Source organism: Prionailurus bengalensis, chromosome A2 (assembly GCF_016509475.1).
Source record: "Prionailurus bengalensis isolate Pbe53 chromosome A2, Fcat_Pben_1.1_paternal_pri, whole genome shotgun sequence".
In the NCBI taxonomy this organism is placed as follows: domain Eukaryota; kingdom Metazoa; phylum Chordata; class Mammalia; order Carnivora; family Felidae; genus Prionailurus; species Prionailurus bengalensis.
This window is the reverse complement of record NC_057348.1, coordinates 46,840,191-46,859,066: the sequence shown is the minus strand read 5'-3', so window position 1 is coordinate 46,859,066 and position 18,876 is coordinate 46,840,191. Positions and strand designations below refer to the sequence as shown.

At 44.0% G+C, this 18,876-nt stretch overlaps 1 pseudogene; it reads right to left on the bottom strand.

Annotated features, from left to right (window-relative positions):
- Positions 1–16,945, bottom strand: part of LOC122488188 — a 38,483-nt pseudogene extending 21,538 nt beyond the window's left edge.
- Positions 16,946–18,876: the final 1,931 nt, after the last annotated feature.

Here is an 18,876-nt window from a genome sequence, read left to right as displayed (position 1 = left end):
CTCTTCTTATAAGGACATCAGTCATTTTGGATTACAGCCCACTCATATGACCTCATTTTATCTTAATCAGTTCTTGAATGGTTCTATCTCCAAACACAGTCACGTCCTGAGTTACTAGGGATTGGACTTCACCATATGAATCCAAGGCTGGGAGGAGGGACACAATTCAGTGCCTAAGAGACGATAACATCTTTCCTTTTCACAATAAGAGTAATAGTGCAAAGATCATATATGTAAGGTGCCTGGCACTCAGTCATTCCAGTGAAAGGTAATTATTAATACTGTTGGGTTGTTTGACTCTCTACAGGTTCATAAAGTCCCTGAATTCAGGCACTGTGCTCCTGTGCTTCTTTGTGGTCTATGTAGCTAATAGTCTATCATACACTCAAAACATACAGTGCAGTGGTTAAGAGCATGGGCTTTAAAGCCAAATACACTCAAGCTCAAATTCTGACTTAGTCCTTTTGTGGCTGTGTAACTTTAGGCAAGTTGCCTCTGACTGTGTCCTCCTCAGTATATTATTTTCATATCGCCTATCTGCATTAGTTTCCTAAAGCTGTGGCAACAAATTACTACAAGATTAGTGGCTTAACCAACAGATTTATTACCTTACAGCCATGGAGGTCAGAAGTCCAGAACTACTCTCATGGGGATAAAATCAAGGAATGTGCAGGGCTGTGTGCCTTCTGGTGGCTCTAAGGGAGAATCTGTACTCTTGCTTACAGAGGCCATCCACATTCCTTGGTTCATGACACCTTTCCTTATTTATTTATTTAGAGACAGCATGTGCACATGAGTGGGGCGGGGGAGAGAGAGAGAGAGAGAGAGAGAGAGAGAGAGAGAGAGAATCTTAAGCAGGCTCCACTCTCAGCACAGAGCCTGACACATAGCTTCATCCCACAATCCTGGGATCATGACCTGAGCCGAAATCAATAATCAGATGCTCATTTGGCTGAGCCACCCAGGCATCCCACCTTGCCATCCAGCAAATGCATCTCCCCGACCTATACCTCTGTCATGACATCTCTTTCTCTGACCCTGTCTCCCCTGTGTCTGTCTTTCACATATAAGGACCCTCGCAACTACAATGAGATAACCCAGAGTAAACTCCCATGTCAGTGCCAACTGACTAGCAACCTTAATTCCACCTACAACCTTAAAACCTCTTTGCCATGTAACTTAACATATTCCAGGTTCTAAGGAGGGGATGTGGATATGGCTGGGGCTCTTTGTTTTGCCTACTGTATTACCTCTCAGAATTGTGAAGGCCAAATGAAATCATATATGCAAAGTGTTTAGGACTGTGTTTGGCACAATGAATAATCAATAAACAATGTTCTTTGCTTCTTAAGATTTCATTCCATGCAAAAAAAATAATAATAATTCATTCCATGCAATTATTCGTTGAAGGTCAATATAATTTGGGAAAATATGGACTGGTGCAAATGAGTTACTTTAAAATTCAGGCAGAATTTGTTTTGGTGTAGTTATGTCCAGGATCATAGCATCTTCAAGCAAAAAAAAAAAAAAAAAATGCAATAAATCATCAGAGTCAACTCTCTAATTTTACTAAAGAGCCCACTGAGGCCTGAAGGTGCCTATAAGTGGCAGAATAAGGACTAAAAGCTAAATTTTTGGTATGACACAATAGTTTAATGTGTAATCAGGAGGCTATATTTTTTTTTTAATTTAAGTTTATTTTATTTGAGAGAGAGAGAGAAGGAGCAGGGGAGAGGAAGAGAGAGGGCGAGAGAAAATCCCAAGCAGGCTCCACACTGTCAGCACAGAGCCCAATGCGGGTCTTGAACTCATGAACCATGAGATCATGACCTGAACTGAAACCAAGAGTCGGACACTTAACCAGACACCACAGGAGGCAATATTTTAACAGTTATTTTTACTACCATTCCTCTTCCTAATCCAGGAACACTATAACCTGGATAGTGGTCCAGATGGGTCAGCAAAATCATAATTTCTTGCATTTAAATAGCATTATTCTCCTAGTGAAGTTAAAAAACCTTACACCGGAGCACTTCCTCTAGAAATAAGAGGCCTGGTTAATCATGGATAGTGACCTTATTTTTTTTGCCCTGATCAGTGGTATTTCCTTTGCGTTCTACTCTCCAACTCATTCCATGATAAACCACTCAGTCCATTGTCTCCAACCTCCTCTTCTGGGTGGCCACATGACCCAGGCTTGGCGAGGCAGAGGCCTCCCTGGGATTTTTACAAGAGCCATTGGAGATCTCTGTCTTTTGGAGCGCCACCTTGGGGCCATCAGCAGCCATCTCATTTATTACATAAAGAAAGAAGCATAATGAAATTGTCTGAAAGCCAAACACCCAAAGACGCGTATTCATAAGGTTCATAAAAATAAACCTTTTTATTTTTTTGCTTAAACCAGTTTCACCTGAATATCTGCAACTTGTGTTTGAAAGAGTCCTCATTTTTTACATTTTTAATTGAAGTATAGTTGACATATAATGTTATATTAGTTTCAGGTGTACAACTTAGTGATTTGACAATTGCATATACTACAAAATGCTCACCACAAGAAGTGTATTTATCATCTGTCATCATGCAAATTACTACAGTGTTATTGACTATATTCCCTATGCTGTACTTTTCATACCTGTGACTTATTTATCTTATAACTAGAAGTTTGTATTTCTTAATCTCGTTACCCTATTTTGCTTATCCCCCCCCCACTAACACAACTGTTATCAATGTAAAGCCTTTTTTTTAAATTTAATCTCTAATGGATTGTAAGTGACTTATGAAACAATACCAAAAGGATTTACAGAACCATTCATTTTTAAAAGTTTAAGTGTGGTAATCCTTGGAAAATTAAAGAAATCTATTTTGGGGCATCTGGATAGTTCAGCTGGGTGAGCATCTGATTTCAGCTCAAGTCTTGATCTTATGGTTCATGAGTTTGAGCCCTGCATAGGGCTCGCTGCTGACAGTGTGGAGCCCGCTTGGGATCCTCTGTCCCCTTCTCTCTCTGCCCCTCCCCCACTCATGCTCTCTCAAAAATAAACATTAAAACAAAGAAAGAAATATGTTAATTAACTTGGATTTAGATTTTTTTAAGTGGAAAAAAAATAAATAACAGTTACAAGGCACAAAAAGGAAAGACAGAAAGAGAAAGAAAGAAAGAAAGAAAGAAAGAAAGAAAGAAAGGAATTTTGATGTGACTAAAGTCTCCTAAATTGTATAAGCTAGGAATATGAGTGTACATTCAGTTATTCTAAAAATACTTACTATGTACTTACTATATGCCAGGTACCACTAAGAGCAGGAAAACAATCAGGGTTCATTTTCCTTCTTTTTACATAAGTAATTTATGTTTATAGTGGCAATTTGGAAAATACAGGCACAAAGAAAGTAAACTTAAATTATGTAAAATTCAATCATCCAGAAGTTATTACCACTATTTTGATGTATACTGACCCAGACTTTTTTCTCCACACAGGTAATAATAACTATTATTTATCGAGTGCCCCATCCATGCTAAGCATTAGGCTCAATGCCTTATGTGGATCACTATTTCCTTGATTCCCACAATAATTCAATGGAGCAGTGACTTTCATTATCCCGACTTTATAGTTTGGTAAACCGAGACACCGCAAAGTTAAGGCACTTGTACAGGATCACACGGCTAGTAAACAGTAGTGTGGAGTTGAATGAAATAGTCTTACTATTTTAATACAAAAAAAATACCACCAGACTTTTTCATATCTTGCTTTCTTTGCTCAAAAGCATATCTTAAAGATGTTTCCACTCAATAAATCTACCACTGCATTTTGAAACACTGAACTTCAAATCACTAAACCAAATGCTAATGTGGACTGCAGGCTCATTCTAACTTTCCCACAACTGTGGTGCTCGTAGTCCAGGAGAGGCCTGGTGATTTCCATGAGCCTCATTTGCCAACCAGAAACACACAGGACTTCGTAATCTGCCACTCACCTCTCCCTACACTGTGAGATCTATCTTCTAACCACCCTGAACTGCTGGCCTTCTCCTGATAAGGCGTGACCTTTCACATGGCTGCATCTTTAACCAAAGTGCTTCTGTTCTTCTTCTGCGAGCGATTCCCCATCCTTAAATGTCACCCATCCCATTTCCTGATCCCTGGCCTGGTGCTTTATCACCTGGGCCAGCCACTTGGGACACCAACATTATAAATAGACAAGGGCCACACTGCTACTGTGTCTAGCACAGTATACTACCATTATTCTCAGATGTGTTTCTAAAGTGCAAGGCATTTCTTGTTCATCTTCAAAACCCCAAGGCCAACCAGTGTGCTTGGCACTTAGGTCAACAATTATTATAACTGAATTATTAATAATAGCAACCGCAGCAGTGGTAATAGCTGCTTTCTATTGGGCTTTTACTCTGTTCTAGGCACGGTGGCTAGTTGCCTCATGTGTGCTGTTTTAGTTAACACACGCCTATCTAAAGTAGTATTCTTATAGTCTTCTTTTCTGGATAAGGAAACTGAATCTCTCAGAAGGCAATTAACTCATCAAGATTACTATAAATAAAAGAACTAGGATTTGAGTACGGTCCAAGCACAAAGCCCATACCCTTAATTATCATACGCGAAGCCTCCTGCATCACTATGACTTATATCCATCCATTCTTCGAACAAATATTTACTGAGCACCCGCTATATGCTGGCCCTGGACGTAGAGCAAGATACACGCAGTCCCTGCCTTCCAGAAACTGATGATCTAATGAATCAAATGAAATTTGAGTAAGCATCAGAATCACCTGGAGTGCACATTGAAAGTGCAGATTGCCTAGCTTTGGAGATTCTGATTCAAGCTATCTGGGAAAGAGCTCAGGAATCTATATTTACATTAGGTCCCAGGCAGAGCTGACATTCAGCCAGTAGACTGGCATGGCCCCACTGGTTGTTAAAATATTGACATTATTTCCAAACCAGTTGCTAAACATACATGGCTCCTGAGTGTAGGTGACCAACTGTCCTAGGTTTGCCTGGGAATGTTCCAGTTTCAGCAATGAACACCCTGGGGAAAACAGGACGCTTGTTTATCACATCAGAGTGTCTCCTGCCACTCTAGTTAACCCTGGTTTTTCCCAGATCTGCCATGGCTGAGAGACTACAGGGTTAAAGCCTGGCATAGTATGGGTCCCTCTGTTCGTAAAGGCTGTCAGTTCTGATTAGTGGAGGTCCTTGCCTTTTCTGCTGTTACATAGTTTGAATATCACCTCTGGCCCAAGTGATTCTGTTGCAGGCGGCCCACAGACCACTCTTTGAGAAATACTACTCCAGTTGCCTGATGCCAGAGTAGGCATTGAGAAGATTTTTGAAAATGTAATGCTAGAAACCTTTGTATGATGTTTCATATGGGCCAGGAACCATAAGACCTCTACACAAATTAGCTCATCCAATCCTCACTACGATGCTAAGGAGATACTGTTACCACCCCCATTTTATAGATGCAGTAACTGAAGCCCCTGAAGGCCAAAGAGGTTCAGCAACGTGCACAAGATCACATAGCTACGGAGGGGCAAAGCCAGGATTGAATACGGCCTGGCTCCAGAGTCTGACCAGCAAGCAAGCCAAGCCAAGTGCTCACATACGGCAGACCTAGGCTCTTTGTTACAGCCAAAGCCCCAGAAGACCCTGTCCCTCTGCAGCACACCTGGAGCCACCATCTTGTTCTGAGCCTCCAGTGTCCAGATTGGAGCCGAGGACACACGGTACAAAGGCTCCGGGGCCCAAAGGCAGCACTGCGTTCTTCCTTCTGATAATTGCTCCTGGAGAAGCTGTTTTCAGTCCTCCCAGAGGCTCTCCTCACATGGCAGCAAACCCCGGGTATCAACCATATTTAGGAGCGAGGGATTGAAACATATGTCAGAGCCAGAGAGAGGAACCAAGTGACAGCCTTCTTCTGGGAAGGAGTGTGAGTTTTTTACAGGCAGGGCTGCTTTTTCAGTGAACTTCTCCTCTTCATTTTCGAGTCCACCTGTTACCAGACCAGATGGCCCCCGCTAGCCTTTTCTTTTACAGGCTTCAAATAAAACGCAACACCCTCTGAGATTTAACCGAATTCCACCCACTGACGCTAGCTCCCTCTTTACCCAGGTGCTCTTAAAGTCAGAAAATTTGACACGTACACAAGCTGACATTCACGATGGGGTAGAGGAGGCCCAGGTGGGTGCTCAGACTTTCAGGGAGCCCTTCGATAACCGCTTCCTGGGCTCTCACTGTGCACCGAGCACCGTGCTAGGTTTGCGGGTACAGATGAGGGAGGCGGCAACCCCCTCTGCCCCTCCTGGAGTTTGCAGGCCAGTGGCCACCAAAATAGCATCATTCACTTTCGTTGAGAGAGGTGCTCTGAAGACATGAGTGTGATCTGAGGGTGTTGGCCAGAGCGGGGCCATCTATTGGTGATCAGGAGGAGCCTTCACCTAAAAGGTGATGCATAAAAGCTGCTGCAACCAGAAGGAAAAAAAGTAGGCGCTGGCTCAGAATGGGGGAAGGGAAAAGATATTCCGGATACAAGGGTCTGTGTTTGCAAGAAGGCCCAAAACCTGTAACAGACCGTCCGAGTCATGAAGGGACAGGGGCACAGAGCCGCTGCGGAGGAAGGCAGACGTGCCGGGACTCGCTGGCTTAGTGAAACATGTGGCCGTTGTCCCGAGGGTACAGCAGCATTCCAAACAGCGGAATGACACGGGGAGAGCTGCATTTTTAAAAGACTTCCTTTTGACCTACAGCTAATCAGCAGCGGAGGCAGAGCTGGGCCCTGAATTCAAGTCTCTCCTCTCCCTGTGCGGTATTCTTTCTCACCAGCCCAGATGGATTTGTGTTCGAGGAACCTTGTTCCATTTATGTCCAAACACGTTACGAACGTCTGCATCTTCTGCATCGTCAGAGCGAAGGAGAGCTCAAAATTCAGGCCCACACAGATGGCCTGAGCTACACCCCGGCTCTCTTACTTCGAGCTGTGTGTCCCTGAGCAAGTTAATGAACACTTTGGGCCTCAGTTTCTCATCTGGAAAATGAAAATAAAAATCCAGTTCAAATCACTGTTATGTAAATTGAAAATGGTAATGCGTATAATGTGTTTGACCTAAAATCCATACTCAGTAAATAGAAACTCTTCTAATTGGAACTCCTGGGCTCCTGGGTGGTTCAGTTGGTTAAGCATCTGACTCTTGATTTCAGACCAGGTCATGATCTCACAGTTCGTGAGTTTGAGCCCCCCACATTGGGCTTTGCGCTAACAGTATGGATCCTGCTGGGATTCTCTCTCTCCTCTGTCTCTGCTCCTCCCCCACTCGCACACGCACACGCACTTTCTCTCTCTCTCTCTGTCTCTCTTTCCCTCCCTCTCAAAATAAATAAACTAATTTTATTTTTTTTTAATTTTTTTTTCAACGTTTATTTATTTTTGGGACAGAGAGAGACAGAGCATGAACGGGGGAGGGGCAGAGAGAGAGGGAGACACAGAATCGGAAACAGGCTCTAGGCTCTGAGCCATCAGCCCAGAGCCCGACGCGGGGCTCCAACTCACGGACCGCGAGATCGTGACCTGGCTGAAGTCGGACGCTTAACTGACTGCGCCACCCAGGCGCCCCACAAACTAATTTTAAAAAAACTGGAACTCCCTTCTCTGAAGGGAGCCAACAATTTTTCCTGAAGTTTTCTACACACGTTTTCTTAAGGTCTTCCAAGATGAAAGTCACCACTGCGTTTTGTTTTCCCAGCAAGCCTTCTTTAGTCCGGGAAGGCTCATTCCTGCTCTGGTTGCAGGGAATAATCCAGGCCTGGCCAATCATAGTGCTTCATCCCCATTATGGACTGGGTTATTGATTCAAAGAGGATCAGTGATAATCATGGCCTGGCCAGGGTCCATATACAGATGCCGTGAGCACAAAGTTCTCTCTTTCTCACAGTTGAGGCTTCTGGCAACCATGTTAACCAGAGGCCAACACACAGAGAGAAATTAGAAAAGCAGATCCGAGAGTCAGATGAACAGAGAGGGAGTTTGGGCAGCACTGAGTTGCTGGGTCTAGCCCCTGAGGTCATGGTTGTCACAGCTGTGTGTGTGCATGGTTTTTTTTTTTAATTTTATTTTTATCAGTTCTGTGAACTACCTCAACCACCCTGCAAGTTTCTCAAGTCACCGAATCCCCATCTTGCTTTAAACCAAATTGAGAGGAGCTTTGACACTTTCAACCAAAAGAGTTCTGACAAACTGTCTATCAGTCAGGGTCACAGGCAATTCTGAACCATCGACTTAAAGCCCCAATGTTCAAAGAGACCTCAAAAGGTCATCCAGGACAGACGCTTCAAAAAAAAAAAAAAAAGAAAAAACAACAACACACAACTCTGGTTTTCAGCAGCAAAATCTTCTTGTCAATCTTTAGGAACCCAAAAATATAAAACAAATAAAAGAGGAAGTGCTTTGTAGCTGCGAGAGGGTGCAGGGTACCCTTAGCCCTGTCTATCATCTCCTGATTCTGTCCACCTCGCCTGTATCCATCTGAAAGCTAATCAGCTGGCCCAACTTGCGACATCAGGGATCACCTTGACCGCATCTTTGACACCTGGTACTCAAGCCTCAACTGAACACGTCCACAGCAGGCAGCTGAGGAAGCCTCAAGGCAATCCATTTCCTTTTGCAGACTTCTCTGATAGCAACATGGTGCCTCATCTGCCTCCTGGTGTTACTCACCCAGGGCCCTGAGTCCTCTGGGGTGAAACAGGGCTAATTAAACACACCTATCCTATGGCAGTTCTTCCTGAAGACAATTTTTATGTCCCACTTAGTTCCTGGCTTATGCATCCTTGGTTCCTTCTGACTATTCCTCGTGGGACCTCATGTCCAGCTGGTGAGATGCCTAAAATAGGCAGACTGCTGTACAAGGTGTGATTTAAGGAGGGACAGAGAGACAGAAGGTTTAGAGAAAGTGTTTATTGAAACACAGACACACACACACACACACACACACGTTTATGGTACCCCCATTACTTCTCCTGTGTGGCATTCTCCCTGTGTTGGGCACTGTGCACAGGGCTGTGCACACCTCCTCTTTCTCCTTCAACCCTCACAACACATCCATGAATTTAGGGATTATTTTAATGTTAAAAGACAAGGCCTAGAGGAATTAAAGTACCTTGCTCAAGTTCAAGAGCTAATATTTGGTAGGACTAGGATTTGAATTCAGGTCTCACCTGACTCCAAAGCTGGGGATTTTAGGAGTATTTTTCTTTTTTTCTTTTTTTTCTTTTTTTTTAAGTTGATTTATTTTTGACAGAGACAGAGTGCGAGCATGAACTGGGGAGATGCAGAGAGAGAGGGAGACACAGAATCCGAAGTAGGCTCCAAGCTCCAAGCTGTCAGCACAGAGCCTGACGCGGGGCTCGAACTCACAAACTGCAAGATCATGCCCTGGGCCAAAGTCAGATGCTTAACCAACTTAGCCACCCAGGCGCCCCAGGAGTATTTCTATTAGAAGACATGGCTCTCTATGCTATTGACCATCCAGTCCTGGAAGATGATAAAATGGAGCACTGAAAGGATAGCATAGTGCAGATAAATTTTGCAGGCTTTATATCACTGTGGTTGGGACACAAGGCAGACACCTCCTTTGCAGGTAAACCTTGGAGAAAATTATCTTTTTTAATTTATGGGTTTTTTTAATGTGTATTTTTGAGAGAGAGAGATAGAGACAGAGTACCAGCAGAGGAAGGGCACAGAGAGAGAGAGAGACACAGAATCTGAAGGAGGCTCCAGGCTCTGAGCTGTCAGCACAGAGCCTGACGCGGGCCTCGAACCTACGAACCATGAGATCATGACCTGAACCGAAGTCGGACACTTAAACGACTGAGCCAACCAGGTGCACCTAAATTATGTTTTTAACTGAAGTGTAACTGACATACAATAGCCTATTCGTTTTGGGTGTGCATCATAATGATTTGATATTTTTATTCATAATGAAATAATCCCCATGGTAAGTCTAGTTACCACCTATCACCATACAAAGTTATTTCTAAATTATTGACTATATTCCCCATGCTGCACGTTACATCCCGTGACTTATTTATTTTTATAACTAGAAGTTTGTATCTCCTAATCCCCTTCACCTATTTTAACACTCTCCCAAACCCCCTCTCTGGTAACCAACAGTTTGTTTTCTGTATCTATGAGTCTGTTTCTGTTTTGTTTGGGCATTCATTTTGTCGTTTAGATTCCACACATGAATGAAATCATATAGTATTTGTATTTTGGAGACACTTGTATTTAAACATAAGATAGTCATTGCATGTTAGAGATGATTTAATCTGTTATTTGAGCAAGTCATCAAAGAAGGTGTGGGGTTTTGGGGTTGGAATGACAAGGCGTGACTGTCTACATGACCAAACTGATCCCAGTTAACCCAGCTTCCCTTTTGTCTTGCCCATAGAGAATCTTTAAGGTCTTTCCTACCATGAACCCCACTTTAGTACCACCATGCTCAAGGAAGAGAATCTGGGGAGCAGAGAACTGGCTTTCTCCACCTAGGAGCCCCTGGTTTCACCAGTAAGGAACCCGGTCTCTGCTTCCTGCTTCCTGGCTTCAGGGTCGCATCAGCCTTCCCTGGTTGTGTCTGGTGCTCTTTTAAAACACGTCTTGGGGCACCTGACTGGCTCAGTTGGTAGAACACACGACTCTTGATCTTGGGGTCGTGAATTCAAGCCCCACACTGGGTGTAGAGATTACTTAAGGAAGCTTAAAAAAATTGAAACTCAAATTTAAAAACAAAAAAACCCCCCAAAATAAAAAAAAAATTGAAGTGCCAGGTGTGAACCCTAAGAGTAATTGTAGCAATACTACTCTTAATGACTTTTCTTGAGCAATTGCTGGGCATAGGCACACACATCCTCTCCTTGAACACTCACAACGTGCTTACCAAGCAGATACTGCTATGATCCCCTTTTGACAGACATAGACATTGAGGTCTGGGGAAGAGTAGGTAATACACTGAGGTTTCTTGCCCCAGGTTGTCCATTTGTTAATGGCATGGCTGATATTCGAATTCTGATTTTGATCTAAAGACAGCTATCTCTCTATAGTATGTGGGGAATAAAAGGTTTCAAAACAGTATAGAACTTTATTCAGCAATGAAAGGAACAAAGCATTTTACATGCCACAGCAGGGATGAATGTCACGATAATTATGCTGGGTAAAGGAAGCTAGATGAAAATGTACACACTTTATGATTAAATTGACTTGATACATTCAATTGATAGAATTCTAGAAAACACAGACTGATAGAGAGTAACAGAAAGCAAATCAGCAGTCGCCAGTGGCTGGAAGGGACAGGAGGGAGACATTGTCAAGACATAAGTAACCTTGGAGAGTGATGGGATCCATTCTCTTGACTCTCTGGATTGTGGTGATGGTTTTCCAGCTATATAGAAATGTCAAAACTATGGGGCGCCTGGCTGGCTCAGTTGGTGGAGCACACGACTCTTGATATCAGGTAGTGAGCTCGAATCCCACATTGGATGTAGAGATAACTTTAAAATAAAAGCTTAAAAAAACAGAAAGAAATGTCAAATCCATCAACGTGTACAGTTTAAATGCATGTAGTTTATTGTATGGCAATTATATCTTGATAACGCTTTAAAAACTCAATTAGGCATGATACTGGTTTGACTTTTTAAAAAGTTTTTTAACATTTATTCATTTTTGGGAGACAGAGAGAGAAAGCATGAGTGGGGAAGGGGCAGAGGGAGGGAGACACAGAATCCGAAGCAGGCTCCAGGCTCTGAGCTGTCAGCACAGGGCCCGATGTGGGGCTTGAACTCACAAATTGTGAGATCATGACCTGAGCCGAAGTCAGACGCTCACCCGACTGAACCACCCAGGCGCCCCAGATTCTGGTTTGATTTTTAAGGGGAAAATGAAAACATATACAATGCATATGTATATAGATATGTTAATATATGACTTCCCATGACTCACAAGGCCCTGTGTCATCTGGTCCCTGACCCTCTCCCCAGCATCATTTCTCACCACCCACCTTCCTGCCCTGCATCTCCCAAGCATTCTCTCACCTCCTGGCTTTCTCACTTGTTTTTATGCCCTCTGCCTGGGACACTGTCTCAACTCCTTGCCTTTCCTTGGTTAACTCCTCTTGACTTTTTAGGCCTCAGCTAAGATGTCCTCACCTCCCTCAGACCAAATCACTTCCTTTTTGCACCTGGTGTTATAATGGTTTAAGCCTTTTCTCTGAAGTTACCTTGCAAGTTCTGTGAAGGCAAGAGACTGTCTTTGGTTTGTGGAGGTATTCTTAATAAGTAGCACCAAGCCTGGCACACAGTAGGTATTCGCCAGATATGTGCTTAAATGAATGACCAAAACAGTACTTTAAAATCCTAGTGAATAAGAACCATTTCTATATACTAACCTAACAGTTTGTCAAAGCACATGTGATTGATATTCTCCAATCCGCAGGCCAGCATAATGTTAGCAGTGATTATCAAAATAACATGCTCACAGAGCAGTTAAGAATATAACATTAAGAGTCATTCAGGCCTAGTTCTACCGGTTGCCAGCTAAGTAACCTTGGGCAAGTTAGTTTATCTCTCTGAACCTCTGTTTATTTCCACACATAACAGGGATAGAGATATTCTGCCATTGTTATGAAGTTTCAAGCAGATAATGCATGGGAACCGCTTAGTGTGAAACCTGCACACAGTCGGTGCTCAGTTACTATTGCACCAGCATTGCTGCTCAGACCAGCTGAATACCATCTGTCAACAAATACCTCACACTCATTCTGACTCTCTTCTTTTACGGAGCATTTCTTGTATGCTACCTCAGCTGCCCCTACAGGAACCTTGCAGGGAGGTGACACAGTTGTTATTACCCATTTTATTATTTTTTTAAAACGTTTATTCACTTTTGAGAGACAGAGAGTGCGAGCAGGGGTGGGGGAGAGAGAGAGGGAGACACAGAATCCAAGGCAGGCTCCAGGCTCTGAGCTGTCAGCACAGAGCCCGATACGGGGCTCGAATTCACGGACCGGGAGATCATGACCTGAGCCGAAGTCAGACGCTTAACTGACTAAGCTATCCAGGCACCCCATTTCCAATCCATTTGAAAGGGAAGCTAAGGGATGCCTGTGTGGCTCAGTCACTTGAGCATCCAACTCTTTAGGCTCAGGTCATGATCCCAGGGTCTTGGGACTGTGCCCTGTGTCGGGCTGGAGATTCTCTCTCTCTCTCTCTCTCTCTCTCTCTCTCTCTCTCCTTCCCCTCTCCCCTTCTCATGCTCTCTTTCTCTCTCAAAAAAAAAAAAAATTAAAAGCAAAATAATGGGAAGCTGAGGCCCAGAATCGCTAAATAGCTTTACCAAAATTACAGATAAGGCAAACAGAGGCACCAAGGGCCAATACTGTAACAGTTTAGCATCCTACAGGGGCTAGCTGCTGGGGTCTTGTCTGCTCCTTGGACATAAAAGTGACTGAAGGCCCCTATCTACCTCCCTCCTGAGGCAAGCTCAAGTTTGTCTGGAAGTTCCTGGGACTCTGTGTTCTCTCAGCCACCAGGCTGAATCCTGTTCCTACCATTTTATCTCAGTTGCATCTCACCTCAAGCAGCTGATAACTTCTGTCCGCTCAGCTCCAACAGCAGGTGGAACATCGCCTCCCTTCCTCAGTCCTTACGCTAAACTCTTCCCAAACTCCCTCACCTAACATCCCTACCCCCTGGCCTGTACACCATTTCTCCCCCTTGCTCCCTCACACGTGCGGCTTCTCCGTTCCCCAAGACTGCCCTCCCTCTGGGCTGTTCCTTTCCAACAAAAATACCGAAATATCCCCATTTGATTAGGCAAGACACTTCACGTTCACACACACACACACACACACCCTCCTCAGATATCATCTACCGTGAAGCTCAGGGCTCAGCCAAAAAAAAAAAAAAAAAAAAAGGCCCACCTAAGCTGGCTCCCACCTCATTTATCTCAGAGTTTGGAAGATTTGCCTTGTTTGGCTGAACACAAAAGCCTGTTCAGTGGGGTATCCAACTTAATTTTTTTCCTGTTATTAAAAAAAATGGATACATTTCACATAAAACCCTGGTTTCAGGCTTTTTTTTTTTTTTTTTTTTTTTTTTTTCAAAAAAATGGGAAGCTACGACAACACGGGGGCCCCACTCCAACATGGCAGCAATAAGCTGAAGTGGAGTGATGGCTGCCCCCCTGGCCAGGAAAGACCTCCACACTTCACCAGAATCCACCTGGCTCCTGGGTTTGTGTGAATCAAAAGTCTGGCCTCTGGAAGCGTTTGAGTTGTAATCCCTTCTCTGGTAATATAACCCAACTGGCAGAGGTTTTACGTCAGTCTTCTTCCTTCCCTTCTGTAAGTGGAAAGACCCAGTATAGAGATATTCATTTTTCCACTGATGTAAATTATACTACCACCCCAAATTAGATAGCAGAAACAGTTACATGCAGTTTGGTTTTAAATATATTTTCCACCCCAATGCAAAAATGTTATACAGCATATTTAGAATCTTTCCCCCTCTCACAGTAAAGGTTTTTTTCATGACAACTAAAATTCCCATTATTCAACTGTCTACCATGTGCTTTCAGATTTGGGGATGATTCTAGCTGATTCCAGAATTGTAACTGAAGAAGCATCATTTCTGTCTTGTCAGTAGCCTGCAACAATGCAGCCCCTAGCATGTTTGATTCAATGCACATTAACTGAATTGTTCTTCACTGTTCAAAGCTCAATGCATGTTTTCCAAGGCAGCTTCCATCCCTCTTAGGCCTGACTCTGATTTTGCTACCTCTCCCAATTTACAAGTTAGCTGACCCTCAATTTCTTCCAACCTGCCTTAGCCTGCAGCAGAGATAAGTTGGTCCTGTGTAAACTTTCTCTCTCACTGCTGACATCGACTATCCATCTGATTTGTTTTCACCTGAGGAGTGCCCCACAAACACGCTCTGAAAGGGCAGGACAAACCCTAAAGCAGCAGTTCCCAAAGTGCAGATCCCTGGGCCAGCCGCATGGGCAGCACTTGGGAACTTGCTGGAAACTCAGACTCTCGGCTCCACCCCAGAACTACTGAATCCAGATCTGAATTTTAACAAAATCCCCAGTTGATTCTTAAATAAATAAATTTCTTTAGTGAAGAGGACAGTGAAGTAAATAAAAGAGAGGGTGATACCACAGCAGCTAGGGAGAGGCTGCTTTACATACAGCAGCTGTTCTCAAACTTTTTTGGTCTCAGGAGCCATTTATACTCTTAAAGATTGTTGAGGACCCTAATGAACTTTTTCTTTTTTTTAAGTTTATTTATTTTGAGAGAGAGAGAACGTGCGCCGTGGGAGGCACAGGGAGAGCGAGAGGGAGAGAGAGAGCGGGGGAGAGAGAGAGAGAGAGAGAGAGAGAGAGAGAGAGAGAATCCCAAGCAGGTTCCACACTATCAAAGTGTAGAGGGTTGAATTCACAAACCAGGAGATCACCACCCGAGCTGAAATCAAGAGTCAGCTGCTTCAATCGACTGAGCCACCCAGGCGCCCCCACCCTGATGAGCTTTTTAAACGTAAGCTATATATCTGTGGGTACTTGCCATTTTAGAAATTAAAACAAATACTTTTTAAAAGTATTGTTGATGTGTTGAAAAATAGTAAGCATTACATATTAACATATATTTTATGAAAGCAGCTCTATCTTCTAAAACCAATAGAATTAATGAGAAGAGGGGCAGTGTTTTTATGTCTTTGCAAATCTCTTTGGATGTCTCCCTTAATAGAAGACAGCTGGGTCCTCCTATCTGCTCTCTTGCAGCATCACGTGTGGTGTAGTGTTTGAAACACTCTACTGCACCCTTGGGAGTGAAACAGTGAAAATGGCAAATATTGTCCGAATATTGTTATGAAAACAGTTTTGGCTTTGCATAACCCTGAAAGGGTAGAAGTCCCCAGACCACTGGAATCGGTGACGTGAGGCGGTGATGGAGAAAGGCCTCACAGCTCAGCAGCATATAAAGCAAGTTCTCAGTGATGGGTCCTCTGTGGGAAGACTTTTCATTTTAAACAACATAAAGGCTGTGCAGCAAGGGTGTCAATGTGACTGCGGGTCCCACCTTGGTCCTGGAGTGGCTGCGGGACGATGGATAGTTCCCTTGCCCTCTCTGAGCCTCAGTTTCCCGGTCTGTTTTACGAGGAGCGCGATCTCTAAAATTCCAGCCCCGTCGCAGCTCCCCACCCCCACCCCAAGTGTGTGGGAGGTCCCACCCGGAACTGTGGAGTAACTGCGTCGTTTGCCCAGCAGAGGGCGATGGAGACCAGCCCTGGCTGGACACCTTACACTCCACCGGCCCTTCGCCGCCTCCCCACCCAGACATAAGATCGCCTCGTGATCAGGGCGGTTTCCTTGGCACCAGTTGGCACCGGCTATCTCAGGCAACCTGGGCCATCTCCGGGTAGCGGCTGGGAGCCTAAGAGCCCTTCACATTGACCCACACGTGGTCAGGTTGGGATGCTCTGATTCCCCCAGGAGGTCTGGGAAGAGCCGAAGGGAAGAAGTGGTGGAGGCAGACACATTTTTTTCCCCTTCTGGGCCTTTCGGTGAGGAACCACCCAGGAGCTGTTGACTCCTCACTGGGAAAACCGGGCGCGGTGGCCGGAAGGGAACAAGACGGAGCGCTGTGCCAGCTCTCCCAGGGGGCTGCGTGCCTGCAGGCGCGGGGCTGTGCTTGCATCAGCACTGCCAGGGCTGGGGCAGTGGCCGCCAGCGACGTCAGCCGCCTTCCCAGAAGAATTCCACTGCCTGCGGCCAGAGGCCCGGGCGGTGTGGGGGCGGGGGCTTTTGGTTTCGGAGGATGACACCACTTGCTAGCCGCGTCTCCACTGTTGTCATGGAGACGATGGCATCCCGACAGCCTTGGTGAGGCCATCCTGCCTGTGACCCGGACCTACTCAGGAAACCACGAGTTCTACGGGTGCTGACCCAATGAGATGGTCCTGCCGGTCCTGGTTCTTCCCTGGGGACGCCCTGCTGGACCTCCTTCCTTATTATACAGCATTATCCAGACTCGAAGCACTCTTAGAAACAAACCCCACCTCCAGAAAATCGAAGCCCAAAGAGCAGAAGAGCCCTAACACAGGATGTGCCTGGCAAAACAGACTTTTCAATCCTCTCAATTCGTGTGTGTGTGTGTGTGTGTGTGTGTGTGTGTGTTATCTTTATTTCTATGAAGCAGTTTCTTACGATTCTCTCAAAACATCAACTAAAATGGTGGATATGACCCTTGGTCTCCAGAATTGATGCATTTTACTGCCCTGAAACTATGCATTTAGTCTTCAATTATGTGTTAAAAACGATTGAGAAGATCAGAGCAAAAATAATCCTAAAGAAGGAATAAGAAATAGATGATAATTATTTAAATGCAGCTGGGGCGCCTGGGTGGCTCAGTCTGTTAAGCATCTGACTTGAGCTCAGGTCATGATCTCGGGCTCTGTGCTGACAGCTCAGAGCCTGGATCCTGCTTCAGATTCTGTATCTCCCTCTCTCTTTCTGCCCCTTCCCCTCTCACAGTCTATCTCAAAAATAAACACACATGAAAAAAAATTTAATAATAATAATTTAAATGCAGCTAACATTGAATGCCCACTATAGGTCAGGCACTGTGCTAAACCCTGTACAGTCATTACCACATTTGGTATTCACAACTCTCTGAGGTGGGTTTTATTGTTTTGATCCACACTTTGCAGAAAAAGGAACTGAGGCACAACAAGGTAAAGTAACTTGTCCATGTCCTACAGCTAGTAGTTTAATATTTAGTAATTAATAGAATCATATCCTGATCTGTAGTAGGCATTCAACACAATTGCACTCTGCTTTGGAAAGATTGGAAGGAGGGTAGTGAACACAAACATCCCAAGAAAACCTCATTCATTCGTACTGTTTCCATCTAAGATTTCTTAGAATTTGAAAGCAGGCTAGGGGAGGGTTCCTATTTTCTCCATGGGAAAAAAAAGTTGCTAAGCAAGTATTATAAACCAAGTGAGGATATTTTCATAGGATACTTTGGAGTTTAGAAAGCCCTTTGCTACCAAAGATTTAACTTCATCTTCACAACACTCCTGAGGAGTAGTAAGAACTGGTCATCTGAGCCCCATTTACAGGGAATTTTTGCTTTTCACAGAAAACCTTTTAACCACTAAATATAAGAGTGGTCTTCAGGGACACAAGCCTAGACCACACATAATAGCCAAAAAGTGGAAACAACCCAAATGTCCATCAACTGATGAATAAATAAATAAAATATGGTATATACATCTAATGGAATATTATTCAGCCTTAAAAGTAAATAAATATTCTGACGCATGTTACAACATGGAAGAAGCTTGAAGACATTATGGTCGGTGAAATAAACCAGTCACAAAAGGGAAAATTTTGTAGGATTTCACTTTTATGAGGTACCTAGAATAGACAGTTTTACAGAGACAGAAAGTAAAATAGAGGTTATCAGGGGCTGGAGTGGGGGAGGGGTAGGAATTGTTGTTTAATGGTCATACAGTTTCCGTTTGGGAGAGCGAAAAAGTATAGAAATTGATGGTGGTGATAGTTACACAACATTGTAAATGTACTAGATGCCACACAATCGTCTACTTAAAGATGGTCAAAATGATAAATTTTGTTATGTATATTTTGCCACAGTGAAAAAAAAATAAAGAAAACCAAGCGCGTCAGTGCTCTCCATTCTTATTCCACTTTGTCTTTTAAAAGGGGATTCTCATGTGTTTATTCAAGCAGGAGCAGCTCTAACCTAAGACCCACTTCTTGACTTTGCAGGGTTGTGCCTCCGCTTGAAAGTAAGAAAAC